Source organism: Martes martes (genome assembly GCF_963455335.1).
Source record: "Martes martes genome assembly, chromosome: 3".
Classification (NCBI taxonomy): Eukaryota; Metazoa; Chordata; class Mammalia; order Carnivora; family Mustelidae; genus Martes; species Martes martes.
The window spans coordinates 145013471-145028106 of NC_137890.1; positions in this window are offsets into that span (position 1 = coordinate 145013471).

Consider the following 14636-nt stretch of genomic DNA (forward strand, 5'->3'; position numbering starts at 1 on the left):
CATATTTCTCTGTGTGTTTGTTTATATGTATTAGCTGAAACAACTCTCTCTCTCAATCTTGAAGGAGTGGTCTTGTGTAGGTGAGGAACTTTCTCATCCAACCTTGCCCTTGCTTTTGCTCGTCTCTCGAATCCTTGACTCTCTAAACCACCCAATTTATTCTTGATATGCCCCCATTTTTGAGGGTGTGAAAAGAGCTGTCAGTTTTCCAAGGGAAGTAATCTCATTTAGCACCAAGTTTCAGACTAACTGGAAGTCTGACCCTCACACAGTAGCTCTGGAAGCCTGCAAATACATATAGTCCTGAGGGGCCAGAAATATAATCCCTGGTGGCCTCTAGGCCAGATCTGCAGGTGTCCAGGAGATCTGCAGGTGTCCCTGGAAAACAGTTATAAAAATCAAGGCTCCAGATGAGTTTATAAGTTCCTTTCTGGGATGTCTTGTTGAGCTGTACTGAGGCCAAGAGGGAACACAAGGACGGTGTTTCCCTGTTTACCTTCCCTGGGAGCACTTCTTTAAAGCTATAGATGTGCATGAAACCTTAGGCATGTCCCTCTGGTTGAAGCTCCAGACTAACTAAGAAGGCTTTTGGAGGATTGCGTTTGTGTTCCAGTCTGCTCTCTGTGCAGTGTCCTGAAGGGCCGGGGGGCGGGGGGGGGGGGGTTGGGGGGGAGGGCGTGGGCTGCCAAGAACTGCCTTTCTGAATGTTACATTCCCATGGAGCTCAGGAATGCCAGTCCCCTTGGCCACTAGGGTCAGGCAGTTAAGAGGCCTCCCCTTTTGCAGACTGCATGCATCCTCTGGTTTATGGGCAGCTGGAGAGTATAGGGGGTAGGGCACACTCATTGACTTCAAAAAGGCAGCATGAAAACATCTGTGTGCCCATGGTCTTGAGAATATTTTGTCTGTGCACCCCCACTGCCTTCAGACTGGTAGTAGGAGAATGCCATGATCCCTCACCCTTACCAGGCTCAGCCAAGAAGCAATGGAGTATCACATACAGCCAGCTAACCAACTTTGGCTAGGGAGCAGGAGAATGCCACAACAATTCATACTCAACTGCCCCAGCCAGGGAGCAGGAAGTGCTGCCACCATTCATGCTTCCCGGCTTCTCAAGGCAGGGTAGTGCCATGACTGTTAGCCCTTGACTGACTGAGAATGGCAGTGAGACGGTGCTGTGTATGAGCTCACCCACCTGCTAGGAGCGTAGGTGGATCATGCAGAAACAGCATTTGTCAGCACCTTCATCTCTGGGGAGGGTTCCAACTGTCCTCTGTCCCTCCAGCAGATGCTTTCAGATCAGCAATTAAACCTCCTTCACATGCAGTCTAGGTGCTTTTCAAACTACTGCTTTTTTTTACTGGGTCTAAGGTGAGTGAGACTAGACATGAGCCATTTAAAAAGGGAATCTCAGTATCCTACAGTATTTTGGCTCCCTTGCACATCAGCCCCACTCACATTTTGGGGGCTCATCTCTCTGGTGCGGGCCATGGAGAGCTGGGGTGCCTGATGTGAGGCATCAGTCCCTTGCTCCTCCAGGAGAAGTGCTGCACTAGTATGCTATGGTATAGTGCTATGCTAGGGTATACTTTTTGTGACCTCAGGTCTCTGCCACTCCTACCTTTCTCAATGTGGTCTTTTTATCCTCTGATGTAGAGAAGAAGTTCATCCAGTTTTCGGAACGTTTTCAGAAGGAAATGATTCATATATACCTGAAGATTTGGTGTGTCCACGGAAGGAGGTGAGTTCAGGGTCTTCCGAGGCCTCCATGTTGTAGAATTCTCATATTAATTCTTCAGTATTTGTTCTACTCTGTTTTTTTATTTTCTTACAGAACCTAAGTAGTAGGAAGTCACACTTCAGGGATGTTTATCTTAAATATTTTGCATCGTTTGTCTTTTCATTTTGCATTGGCAAGTATTTTCCTTATTAGAAATTTAAAAATTTCCCTTAAACTACTGATTTCAAAATCTTTAGTTTCCATAATTTTCTTGTTCATTGTCTCTTCCATATCATCCATTGTTTTACGAATGTAGTATTTTCTTGCACCTCTTTGACAACACTAATGTTTTTTGTCTGTCTTATGATCTTTCAATTATCCGTTCCCTGCAAGGCCATTTTATTGTTAATGGCTTTTCAGTTATCTTGGTCTCTCTTTTTCATGTTGTAGGCTTTTCTTAATATCTTTTCTTAAATTATTTCTTAGAAGTTTGGTACTCCATGGTTGCTATTTTATAATTAAGAACAAAGAAATAGAAAGTACTGAGTCCTCCATACTTGAATGGGTCTTATTGATTAGAAGACTTTGCTTTGGGATAAGCGAGATGCTGATCATTAGGCTTGAAGATTTTAAGTGCCAAAATAAAAGGGACTTTATTCTACGGTTCTAGGATGTAACCCTCATTGCCCTTATTGCTCCTCAGCCATTTAAGTAACATCATTAGAATGTACTAAGAGGTATAATGAGACAGTTAGTGAAAAACACTTGCTATAGGGTTATTTGCATATGAAGTAGAATTACTAAGTAGTAAGCTGTTATTCCATCTATACAGGTTGATTCATTATTCTGTGTCAGCTGTAGTGTCTCATTTCTGTCCTCTATTTTTCTTGGCATTATGAAGCTTCAAGCCTTTGGGGGCTTGTTCAGGATACAGTGGCTCCCTCCTCAATTTCAGGCCACTCTACTGTATCTTAGTTTTCCTCTACCTTGCTTTACTCTACCCAATTTTTAACAGTCTGATATATTTTTGACTCTTTAATTTATGCTTAAATTAATGAGGTTTCAAGAAAAAATATAATAAATACAGGTATGTATCAATACTTCTTCTTAAAAACAGATAATTATACTATTGAATATCAACATAATCATGATGGCAACAATGCTGCTCTTAATGATTCAAATTTTCTCTCTGTTGAAAGAAATGCGAACTGCACATCTGCACAGGTCTTAAGGTACATGGCAAAAGCAATACTCCTGATTTCATGTTTATGAAATGTCTTATACTGTCCTTTTTGTGGAGAATGAGACAACTGATTAACATTCTCAGAAAAAATATTTATTGAAGTTCAAAATTATTTAATGAGATAGTTGCAAGTATCTTATATTTGTGAAGGTTATATTTCCTCACAAAAGGAATGGAAATGATGCATACACGTTATCCCACTTGAATTAGAATTTTATATAGATAGTAAGAATCTGTGCATTGTAGAAGCAGAATGGGCCTATTGTTGTCTGCAACAGCAAATGAAGTGTCTCATAACTAGCAATTCAATGTGTTAATTCAGCTGCACCATCCAATTACCTACGATTCATCTCAACTTAGTGCACAACAATAAAACTTAAAAAATCTGTGACAAAAATGTCTACATTTATCAAATAGGGTAAACACTACCCAAAATCAGGGAGTGAGAGCCACAGAAACTAAATTATTAAAATTGTTCATTACAATCTATCAGTTAATATCATAATAAATTTTTGACATGAAGTCAATAGCCAAGAGTTAATAATAAAATACATACTGGATGTTTTGTATGGAAACTCTGACCAAGAAATATAGAAACCGTGTGGCAATCGAAACTGGCATCCCTTCAAATAACACAGCATTCCCTTGGAGCCACGGGCCAGCCAACTGCCAACTGACCACAGGGCCCAAGTACACAATTCTAAAAGTAGACAAAGGTAATGAGATGTGAATTTAGCATCCCCAGCCTCCTGCTAAATGACCCAGATGCAAAAGCTAGAGCGTCTGTCTCTTACCTACTCAGAACTAACTGATGAAATGAACAGAAGCTCTTTTTGTAATTTTTTTTTTAACAAATCAAGAGCACTAATAGTCTAATCCTGCTACATGTGGACTTATTAAGCCACAGAAGAAAGACCATTTAAAGTAAAGTAGACCCTGAAGAAGGAATAAAGGAAAGGAGAAGTAAGGAAAAGATAACGGGAGAAGAAGAAGAGTATCAAGAAATAATAAACACATATTTACTTAAGAAGAAAATACAGAGGCACACTGACAACCTACAGGAGAGGTATAAAATCTGAACCATATTCAGGGTTCTCACATTTTTCAGGACAAATGACGTATAGTCCCATTCGGGACTTAACTATCAAGAGAATCAAAGAAAGACAAGCCTTGTGGATTCAGAAAAAAAAAGATTCAGAAAAAAAGAATTTGCTGTGAGAAAAAAGGAAAAACTGTACCGAGTTTTGATACTAAGCTAGTTAGTAACCCCATAAACCTTCATTTCATTTATAGACTCTGAAAACAGCACTGTTTTTAAGTACAAATTTTAGTTTTTAAAAAACCATGCATTGGGGCGCCTGGGTGGCTCAGTGGGTTGAAGCCTCTGCCTTCGGCTCGGGTCATGGTCCTGGGGTCCTGGGATTGAGCCCCACATCGGGCTCTCTGCTCAGCAGGGAGCCTGCTTCCTTCTCTCTCTCTGCCTGCCTCTCTGCTTACTTGTGATCTCTGTCTGTCAAATGAATAGATAAAATCTTTAAAAAAAAAAACAAAACATGCAGGTGGAGTGACTCATTATTGATGGTATGTAATTGAAATAATTTACATAACCCAATCAACTATCAGTCAATTTAAAATAGTATTTATTTTTTTTAAAGACTAAAGAAAAATCGATAAAACTCTGTCCTAGTACATTAAACAAAAATAGTAAGCAACAGAAAATTGCTGAAAATCAACCAAAGGTCATAAAGAGAAAATGTATTTTATCAAAGATTAATACATCAGTTCTCACAGATTACTAGTGATTACAAATTATAAAGATATGCCATTATAAGAAAAACTTGGAACACTTGGAAAAAAAGCCAGAAATTTCAGCAGGATTTCCTCAATCCTTCCATAAAGATTTCTTAATGTAATTTAAACATTTTATCAGCAATATCAAGCAAAATAAGCTATTTCTTATTAGATTACAGATACATATCTCAGTTATGGATTACAATCTATATAGAGAAATCTAACTTAGTTAAGGATTTAATTATTTTTCCTCCTGTCTGTATAACTATATGTGAATTTCTTCTTGTTTTGGGGGAGGTGGGGACAGTCTGCATCTAAGTAGAGACAACAACATACTTAAGAAATTCATTCCAACTTTCCCACATTTATTCTCTTACATAATTAACTGTCTTTTTTTTTTAAGATTTTATTTATTTATTTGACAGAGATCATAAGTAGGCAGAGAGACAGGCAGAGAGAGGAAGGGAAGCAGGCTCCCTGCTGAGCAGAGAGTCCCCTAGGACCCTGGGATCATGACCCAAGCCAAAGGCAGAGGCTTTAACCCACTGAGCCACCCAGGAGAGAACTTCAATTTTTACTTGCAGCTTGTCTTTCTTAATCCAGTGTTATGACTTCTAAAATGTAAACATTTCCCCACTGTAGAAATCTGATTTGTTGGTCAGGTTTTCTTCCTTCATTTTTAAAGGCAAAACTTACTTAAATAGGAAACAAGACTTAGGAATCTGGGTTCCATTTTCAATTCTGCTACTTGGAGCTTCGTGATGTAAAGCAAGTTGTTTTATTAACCATCTCATCAAAATAGCGCAGTCCTTGCCCTGTCACTCAACTCAGTCTGCAACAATTTACTTAACCTTTCTGTGTCCCAATTTCCTTGTGTGTAAAATGGAGGTACTAATAAAACCTACTTTGGAGGGTTGTTATGATAAAAATAAATTAGTATCTGTAAAGCACCTAGAATTGTGTCCATAACACAGTAACTTCTTTTTTAAGGGAAGAAAGAGTCTATAGTAATGTGAAGCTATTTTAATTATTATATAATGCTGGGGTATTCTTTCCCAACTAATCTACCCTAGTTAAAATTGAATGGTTTCTATCATAAGGAATCCACATGCCTATTTTAGAATGCATGATTATTCAAAACCATAGAGTAATATAAGTAATATTAAAACTAATATTGATAACAAAAGTAATAACTGATAAGTAATATTAAAAGAAACCATCCTGTTTCTTAAATATGGAGACATGGACTTGACAGTTCAGTTTAATTCTATTTGCTCCCCTTACAGATTACTGGCCCTTTACAACTGTAGCAGTGAAAATTTTTATTATTCCCAGGGTATCTGTTTTAGGCTCCAGGTCCTAACGTCTGCCCATTTTTATTGTTTCTAAAATAGCTGGTTACTACTTTCTTTTATTGTGAACAGTCACTACTTTAAAAGCTCAAAATGAAAGAGGAATCACTGAGTCCTAACAGCTTGCCCAGAAATTACATTCTGACTTCAGATTTGACTCTATTTTTCCTTTAAGATCTACGGCTATTTTATATTCTGAGTAGTATCTTGAAATTTTGGCATCATGAAAATGAAATCAAATGCACAACTATGTTTACTAGGATTTTAGCATTTCTTGTGAGAGTTCAAGTCTCTGAATGTTAAAATGTGTTAAGTGTGTGGTTGTGAAGACTCACTGACATCAGAAGTCCTATGAACAAACTCTGTAGAAAAATATGCATTCATTTGTTTTAACAGCAATTTGTTTGTCATTGTAATTTATGATATAAATGAATGCACAATTTTAAAAAGAAGCGTGGGTGTGGAGAATAAGTCTGGCTATGCTAAAAGGACAGTAACTACTACCTCTTTTTATAAATAAAAATTAGTAAGTAAATCTGAAAAATGATGAACTTGAAGTAAGTCAGTTGTTTGAAATGTCACTGCATTTAGAATCATCTAGAAAAGTATTTATAAAAATAGAATCTGAGGGCTCCTGGGTAGCTCAAGGGCAGCATTCAGGTCAGGTCATGATCTCAGGGTCTAGGATCAAGGCCCACATCCCAGGTCCTGAGAACATGATCTGAGCTGAAGGGCATCTGGCTATCTGCTCAGCAGGGAGTCTGCTTCTCCCTCTGCCTCTGCCCCTCCCCCCTCCCTCTTGTGGTCTCTCTCTCTCTCCCCCCCTCAAATAAATAAATAAAATATTTAAATAAATAAATAAAAACAGATTCTGTAAACCCATCCCAGGCAAATGAGAATCTGTATCAGTGGGAACTGACAGACAGATTTGTTAGCAAGGATAGGAAACGATGCCTTAGGTCAATTTTGCTACATTCATCTACCCCCACTGGCATTTTTTTCCCTCTTCAATGGCCCCAGTAGTCTCTATCCAAAGCAAGCTGGCATTTAACAGCCTCGGTCAGTTTTACAAAAGCAGTTAGAAGTTTACCTTTGCAATTTTCTCTCTTACCTAAAGCAAAACTGTTTTGTCCTCACTAAGGCAAACAAAGAAGTGAAAAAGGAACAGAAGGATCCTTAAAGGCTGAACACAATGTTTGGGGGAAGGACAGAGGAGTTAAAGTTCTTAAGACATTCTCCTTTATTTCGGCCCAACATTCACCTCTTGTCCCAGGACACAGACTGCCACCATCTCAGTGACACTGATTTGTGTTTAACTGCCATGAGGGAACAAGTCACCTCCAATTCTCTATCCTTCCAACAAACACCGCCACAGTAAACTGAGGCTAGAGCAATTGCTAGCTTCTTGGGTCCAAATTTTATTGCCCAGGCTGACGACTGGCAAGAAAATGGAATAGCTTAAGGGTTGTGTATTTCTCATTAAGTGACAGATATGACTACCATACTAGCCTGCGCTGTCTATGGGCACAAGGTCCATGGGTAAGATAGGATATTACAGAGGTTCCACCAAGCAGGGTTCCCAAGCACAGACTACAGAAGAGGGTGAAATAACTTACCAGACCGTGATAAAATTTTCATCAGTCTTTGTTAAATTTGAAAAATAAGTGCACCGTAGAAAAACACATAGAAAGCTAAATTTATTCTATTTTAAGAACTATATTTTGATAATCAGTTCTGCCATCTTAGCTGGTGTACAAATGTCTACCCTTTTATAACACAATGGTGATAGAAGTAGACTTCTTAAATCATTCTTACCAGACAGAAGGAAATGTTCACATGAAGGTTGGCGCTCATTTTTATTTTGGAATTTATTCGTCAGTGAAAATGTCAGACTGAGAACTACCAGAGCACTGGCTTCATTGAAATAAAGAACTGATGTGATCCCTGGTGCTCATACATACTAGCAGTGTAATTCTGAGTGAGGGAGTCCTCATGGACACAATGGGGACAGTAATCCTACTTACTACTCATATGCTTATGAGGATAAAACATGGCAAGACCTATTAGATGTTTATTTATCCACAGTACAAGGACAAAGTAAGTATCCAACAGATTTTAGTTATTTTCTGACTGTGTAACTTAATTCACCATTTTAAAGTCCCTTATAAATAAATGGAAATGGCTGTACCTTCACACAGATTTGTTTCCAAGTATTTGTTCTCATTTTTCTTTCATTAGATTAATGGTAGTACAGTAGAGGGGTCTTGATAGTCACATAAATCTCATCCTCTCCTATCTGAAACTAATTATATAATAAAAATCTCAAGAGGAAATTAAGTCAGTTATTATGCTTCTGATCTACAAGAACATAATCCTCCCCATATGTCAAAATCCATTTTTTAACAAAAAAAGAGGTGCTGTGCTTATAATATCAAGGCAATTAATATTAGGCAAGAGATTAAGTTGACATTTACTACTATCTCTGAGGCGTAATTTAGATGATTTTGAATATGCAGGCTTTGCTCTAAATTCTTCTGTTTACAGTGGCTACTCAGCACTTGTATTATGATCACCAAAATGCCAACTAACAGTTTAATCACACTTCCTATAATGTTCTACAAGAGCTTAAATAAGATTTAAGTGATATCAAGGTAGTTTAATGTATCAGAATCCTAATTAATTCCACATCCTGTTAAAACCCTGATATGCGGGGCACCTGGGTGGCTCAGTGGGTTAAAACCTCTGCCTTCAGCTCGGGTCATGATCCCAGGGTCCTGGGATCGAGCCCCATGTCGGGCTCTCTGCTCGGCGGGAGCCTACTTCCCCCCTTCTCTCTGCCTGCTTCTCTGCCTACTTGTGATCTCTGTCAAATTAATAATCTTTTAAAAAAAAACAACCCTGATATGCTAGATCTTGGACAGTTCCCATCTATCTTAACAGTAAGCAGTTCCAAAAATAATAACAATAATAATACAAAGGAAGTCTGAATATTTAATATGAGCAGCATTTTAATTTTCTCATATAACAGAAAATATGATCACAATTGTGTTCATATCTATGATGTTACAAGTCACAATTTTCTCTGCATCCCTCTCAAGCTATGTTGGAAGGATTTACCATTAACATGGAACAACTTTCAACAACCGATATTTTGTATTTTGCTTTAGGTCTACTGTGAGGAGTGGACAATTACAATAGGGTAAAGGCTGAGAGAGAACCCAGGAGTTCATAAGGACAATTACATGTGCACATTTGAGTGAAGTTGGGCCCCATAGAGAAAAGGCTCATCTCCCTACTTTCACTTATATTTTAAATGGTAGGCCCCAGAAATCTCTTAATAATCCGTGGTTAAAAATTCTCAAAACTAAGAATTTCAGCTTAAATACATAGGTCCTGACTCATACAAAGACAATAAAACCAGAAAACTCATAGCTAAAAATAAATTTTAGCTAATTCATTTATAAGCGAACTGGAACATACATTCATCACACAGGTATCTTTAACCACCTGTAATTATTTCTTGGTAATCAAGCAAAGACTCATTAAAAATATTTTTATAATACACTACATTGAAAGCATACACATAGATTTAAATCTGAATCCAGAAAAAACAAGTATCAAATGAATAAAGTCCATCTGATTTATATTTTGCTCTAAAATATAATTGCTTATAATGTCCCAAATGGATGACCAACTACTGAATTACTGTGTGCACTCACTTTCACAAACTTCTTTTTTAATTTTCTAAGTATTAAATTTCACAATAGAAAGCTGGACTCTTCAAAAACACATGTCTATAATTGAAAAGCAGATGTCCTTTATTAAACAATGTGCTTTAAGACAGATATTGTAAACAGAAGTCTAATCTGGGGGTACCTGATTGACTCACTAAGTAGAGCATGAAACTCTTGGATTTTAGGATTCTGAGTTCAAGCCCCATTTTAGGCACAGAGATTATTTAAAAATAAAATCTTTTTTTTTTTTTAAGTCTAATCTGTTAAAACAACAAAAGGTTTATCAGAGCAGACAGTGTCAGATCTTTATATGTGATTTATGTGTTTGAACATATGTGTGAGTGGGTGAGGGAGGGTGATATTAAGAAAGGACATCAAATAAACTGTCAAAGTCAGTATGAGTCTTGATTCGATGTTTCACATGTGTTTATTCCCATAACAAGAGCAGAAGGAAGGAAGGAGAACCAAAACCCAGTTAAAATTCTTTGAATAATTAGGTATAAGGTCACTCGAACTTCAAAGTAGTGATCCTGCAAGGTCTCATTAAATTTAAGACATGTACATATTCCTAGGACTGATGGCAATGCAAACCCAAAGTGATATATTAAGAGTCACAGTCAAGAATTTCTTGATTATTACAAGAGATGTCACTTGAGATGGTGATACCTAAAAATACCAATAGAGACTGTTTATCTCCATAAAACACAATGAACACTTATTAAAGCCATGGAGTACTGTTACTTCTTTCACCTAGTGAACTTTATTCATACATTGTTCTCAATCATACTCTTTACTTTCACTTGATGTTATTCAGAAACACCAGTATCCTCTTCATTTTTTCAACCAGAAAGAATAAAAATACTTACGTATTGCTTTCTCTCACCTTCTCCCTAAAATGCTAAGTTTAAAAAGCTGCACAACTTCTATTCCACCTAATCTTCCTGTTAGAACTACCACTTCTAAAAAAGAAAACAAAGGAAAGGAAAAAAAGAACTACCACTTCTAAAAATCAAGTAAGCAAAATGGAAACATTGTATTTCACTCTGACAAAACTGTTCAATGTGAAATCAATGCACATAAAATTAAAAAGTCAAATATGCCTCAATATTTTCAGTAAATCAGAACATATCTCAACCAGTATCAGAATTTCTACCTTCACTGTATCTTTGCCATTTTTAAATATAAAACTTTGGGTACAATGTCAGGTGATCTGTAAGCCAATATTTTTAAAGCAAAATTGCCTTGAACACACTCCTGTACAATAGTCATGGCAAATCCCCAACTGTTTTGAGAAGTGACTAACCTATCATCAAAAAAAGCAATATCGAAAAAAAAAAGACCCCAAAACAAAACAAAACAAAACAAAACAAAAACAGCCTAAGTCCTACTAGCACCTTGTGCCAGGAGGACTACATTTCCAGGTACTCTGGCAAACTCTCATATATATGTAGTACCACACCTCTCATATATTTGAAGCAGTAAGGAAGCCTATAAATTATTTAAGGCAAGTGATTCAGTTTGCAGATCAATTTATAGCCCCCAAATATTTTAAGCTGACAGATCTGTTCCTTATGTTAAAAGAGAACTTTTCACTTGCGAAAGACCACATGAAAGTATTCACTAACAAATGATGTCATGTTGCAGTTTACTTTTAGGTAGGAAGATTAAGAGATGCCAGCCATCAGAGCCTCTAAAATCATTTCTTCAATTTTGCAGTGACTTGTTAAAGAGCATCAGCCAGGTTAAAGACTTGCAGAGAGGGGCAAATTCAAGCAGTGAATGAACCAAAAAGGGACAGAAGAATCATGTTTCAACATCCCTTCTACTAGTCCTCAATTCCCATTCATAAAAGACTAAATGAAACAGAAAAAAAAAAAGGAGAGGCAGAATTCAACTTCTTGTTTGTAGGCTCATTAGCATAACTGGGTGACTTCAAAGCCCATAATTAGCTGCATGCTAATCACTCAACTAGCAAGTTTTTATTAAGCATTTACTAGTTTTCCCACACTGCGCTAGGGTCTGCATATATGAAGCAGCATCCCATTCCACTATGCGCTCTCGATTCCAGAATTAATCTACACCAGCAGCACTGTACCTCTTTTGCAAAAGCTTTCATTCCTTCCTCTCGGAACCTGATCTCAGACACTGTGCCTCTACTTAAGTAAGCAGCTTAAGCCCTGGAATGGGATGAGCATCACACACACGGAGAATTAAAAGCATTTATTTAAACAAGCAGGAGCAGCCAGAGAAAATTCTCAGTGGAGTTGAAGGTGAGCAGGGGCATAAGGAAGAGATGTGAAATCCTGGCTTGTGGCGAACAGTGCAGAGCAATGCACATTTCTCATGTTCAAAGCCTGCCTTAGGCTATGAAGATTTTCCAAATCTACCCATCTGTGAAGTTACTCAAACAGGGTTTCAATACTAAGGTTCTAATTCTGCAGGAGAGAAGGAGTTTGTAAAGATCAGGGAAAAGGAAAAATTAGTAATGCAATGCAAAAGTGAAGATGAGGAAGAGGAAAGGATGGGTAAAGGCGAGGAGAATGATCTGGGAAAGTGAAAGGTACGAAATATGTCACCAAATAGGCTGACCTTACTTTTCAGTATTCTCAAACAAGCTGGTTTCTTTAACACTAGAGGGCATGAACGCAAGGAATAGCGCGCGCACACACACGCACACGCGCGCACCACACATACACACACACGGGGACGGTAGGGAAGCCACCCTGAGCAAAGGCAGCCTTCATATAAAACTAAAGATCTGAGGGCCCAAAGAAAACCCGAAATTTCTGGCGTCTAGGGCAGCCAAGTGTCTTTACCCTGCAAATAAAATCTCTACGCTCTGTTCGTAGGCAGTGACCACGACCTCTCCCAAGGAAACCACTCAAGGATTGAGTGTTATGGCAGTTTAAAGCATATAGCCCCCAATGCTCCTCTCCTTCGCTAGCAACACCTTTGCCTCACGAAAGCTCCCACCCTTTCGAGGTCAGTTTTTCCTGGATCCAAAATCTTCATCCATCTCTTCTCCTGGGGCTACCTGTAAAAGCTGGAGATGGAGACTATCTACCAGGAAATTCAACTGATCGCAGTCAAATAACGGAGTGAGGGGAGGGGCGCCCGCAGCTTTCGCTGCCAGCATCCTCTGTGCGCTCGGGTTCGCGGCCGCACGGAGCCGGAAGACTGGCCCTTGAGCAGCTCATTCAGCCCCTCGACTCCACGAGAGCCCACACAAGGGCATCCCCCGCACACCCTCTGGCTCTGATCAGGGAGATCTCTGTACCTGGAGATGCCCAGAAGGTGGGTCGGGGCGTGCTCCACTGGCCAAGGCGCCTGGGGTCTGGGGATCTGGAGGACAGGAGAGGCGAGGAAAGGAGACAGCGAGTGGCAGCGAGAGGAAGACGGAAAATATGGCAAGAAGGAGAGACAAGCCTAAGAGACAAGCTTAACAGGAAGAGACATCCCAAGAAAGACAAGGAGGAAAAGAAGGGAAAAGAAACAGACCCGAAGGGCGCAGGGGGAGCCAGAGTCAGAGGGAAAGTCAGAGAAAGAAACTGAGTCAGAGACAGAGACGCACAGAAGAGAATGAGAGGCCGAGGGGTATGGAAAGAGAGAGGCAGAAAGAAAGGAAGGCAATCGTCGAAGAGGACACCCAAGCTCCAGACCGTCCGCGGTGTCAAGCCGAGAAGCGTCCGCGCACAGCAAGCCCCAGCCTCCCGCAGCTCGTAGGAGAAAGTTGCCCCTGCCGCTGAGCCACCAAGGCGCAGAGGGTGGCCAGCGACCCGGAGCTCAGCCAAATAGCGGAAAAAGCCGGGTAGAGAGCGGGCGGCGGCAGAAAGTTCCGCGCCTCGCGATCCTCCCTCCGCACCTGCAGCGACCGGCGAGCGCGCTCAGAGTGCCCAAGGGGCTGTCTCGCGGGGTCCGCGGGCGCCCCGACCCCCGTCCGGCCCCGGGCGCTCAACTCCGCGCCCTACACTCGCTGCGGGACTTTGCGGCACCCACCCGGGCACCCTGGGCACCCTGGCCACCCGGAGAGGACTCGCCCCAGACAATTACCAGGAAGAGAAAGGGAGCAAGAGAGAGACGGAGACCTGCTATCGTGGCCAAGGATCCCGCGAAGAGGGAACCGCAGTCCACACGCGGGATTCAGCTTCCGACCAGCCCAGCAGGCGCCGGTCGGCCGCGCCGAGAGTGCCGGGTGCGCCGAGCCCGCGCTCACCTGGAACCCGCGCCGGCCCGCGAACGCCGCGCGCAGCCCCGGCTCCCGCCCGCGCCTCTCTCTTCACACTTCCCCGGGAGCGGAGCAAGCTGGCTCCGGCCTGGGCCAGCCCCAGAGAGGCGCCCTCATAGCGCAGCGGCGGGCTAGAGGGCTCCGCGAGCGCCACGAGAGCGGGCGCCGAGGCCGTAGAGACGCAGGAGACCGAACGAGGGCTCCTAACACATTGTCACCCCGGCAGAGCCGCCGTTACCGCCGCCGCCACCGCCTGGTCACTTCGCCCCCAGCCCCCGCCCCCCTCCCACCCCGGCCCTCTCCCTCCCAGCCCCTCCTCCTCGCGCGGTCCCTCCCCCTCCCGTAGCCCCAGCCTGGAGGCCTCTCACTGGGCTAGTATCATTTACGTAACCAGCACCCCTCAGCCCTCCTCCCTCCCGGCTCCCGCTCCTCCCCGGGCTGGGGCGGTGTGCACAGAGCGCGCTCCAGCTGCTCCTAGAGCTGCTGCTCCAGCGATGTGCACAAGTCCCGCGATACTTGGCAGGCACGGCCCCCAAGAGCAACTGTGGGGTCGGCTCCTCTCCCCTACTGA